Source organism: Solanum tuberosum, unplaced genomic scaffold (assembly GCF_000226075.1).
Source record: "Solanum tuberosum cultivar DM 1-3 516 R44 unplaced genomic scaffold, SolTub_3.0 scf00397, whole genome shotgun sequence".
In the NCBI taxonomy this organism is placed as follows: Eukaryota; Viridiplantae; Streptophyta; class Magnoliopsida; order Solanales; family Solanaceae; genus Solanum; species Solanum tuberosum.
The window spans coordinates 474,698-476,802 of record NW_006239334.1 but is presented as its reverse complement, the minus strand read 5'-3'; positions in this window follow the sequence as shown (position 1 = coordinate 476,802).

Here is a 2,105-nt window from a genome sequence, read left to right as displayed (position 1 = left end):
ATTTTGTGCTAAGAGTTATGACCATCTGAAGTTGACCCATCAATAATTTTCAGCTAACTAGCTGCTGACCCTCATCTACGGTCAGACCTACGAACCGTGGATCGAATGAAGGTCCATGCTGTTTGACCGTAGTTTATGTCAGAGGCTGGGTAAGGGAAGTCTCGATCCACGGACAGTGGTCTGATCTACGGATCGTGGGTCTGTCCGTGAGTCGGGACTTAGCCAATTTCTGAGCTGGTTTGGGGAGGGTTTGCAGTGGTGAACCACGGACCACCAGCACGGGCCGTGGTCTGACCTACGGTCCGTGGATGGTGACCGTAAGTTGCACTTGCAACTTCTCGAAATCTGTATTTTGGTCTGTTTCGAATACGGGGTGTTACATATGGTAAGAAAAATAAATGTTATTTTAGAAAAGGGAATACAACTTGTTTCTTTTTGCCACATTCTCATTAGCTAGTCTTATTCATTCAATTCATATTTGACCAAGATAAGATTTTTACCAAATATAACCACTACTAATTAATGCAAGGCCCATTTTAAGAAGAAAAAAATTGGATTATAAATTTACCAAGTGATTTAGTTCTTCTAAAACTCTAAAACTTTTTAAAAATGGAGCAAGTTGAAGAAGATATGGTGTTGGCATGTTCAGTGCGACGCCATTGATTAGAAAATTAGGAAATGGTGGCTGCCGAATTCTAAAGTTCCATTTCAGATCTACATCGATGTATTCTTCAATTTTCATTTGTAGAATTCCAGGTCAAGTACGAAAGTTTAAAAGGGCATTTTAAGAGTCAATATCAAACAAATTTTACTGAAGAAGATGATGATGAGAGTGGATTCATAAATTTGATGGCAGATAAACTTACAAAGACTTATACAGATTATTGGACAGAGCAAGTCAAACTAGGGGATACTCCACTTCAGTATGGTTTTTCTTTTTCATCAATCCTTTTTTTCTCCTTTTTCATTATTTTTTTACTCATGATGTTTGAAGAATTGTGCGTTTTCACCAATTTTTTGTTTGATCCACATTTATATGATGATTTTTACAAAACCAAAATTATCTAGGAGACACAAAATATATTCAAAGATATATATCTTTTCTAAAGCTTAGGAGTTAGGGCATAAATAAATTATCACTAATTGGTATAATCAATACTAAAATGTTCAATTTTTTTGTCAAATAAATTGTTCTTGATTCCAATTTTATCAGGTCGACCCACGGTCCGTAGGTCAAGTCGTCGATCAAAGCCACATCCTAGAAGTTTATTTCCTTATTTTTTTTCCTTTTTGTTTAGGACATTTCTTCTATAAATAGGGTATGTAAACCTCATTTTTGGGAGTTAGACATTATTGTTTACTTTTATTTCTTGATATTTTCTTGGGAATTAACTTGCAAACTTTGGCAATTTGATTTCCGGATTTCGGTTTATAAGATTTTTGCTTTGAAAATCAGTTCCAGATTTCAGGTTTCTTCTACTCTACACGTAAGTTCATGAATTATTATTATCAAAACATGAATTGTGTTCTTTCAAGCATGAGTAGGTAAATCCACAAGTAGGGTTGTGGGAACCATGAGCAATTAACAACGTATGAATAATAACTAAGTAATTCTTCAATAGTGTTTATGCATGTATTGGTAATTCTTTTGCTTAGAAGTCTTTTTAACGAGTGCACGCGTTAGAACTCGCCTTGTTGTTACTTGCCGGACCAAGGAGGTAGTTAATACGAAAAGAATTATCAACATAGATTTAGTGTGATACTATCTAATAGTCTAATGTCAATTGGTGCGAGGGTGAAAACTAAGTCATACATTGATGTGATGTCTAATCTGAGGTAAAGGTAAGGGTTAGTAAAGTATACACAAGTAGCCAGGCCAAGGTGCACGGTGAAATTCCATACTTGGAGGACCAATCACTTAGGGATATCTATCTTATTAACTTTGTATGTAAAACACTAGGAAAGGATTACTATTTTTAGGACTACCGCATTAAGAGCTTATTGGAAACACATACACCCTAGTTTCTTTCTCATATTGATAACAACAAAGTTTGAATTCTGCTTACTTGTTACTTAGACAACAATTAGTTGTTTGTTTCACAAAT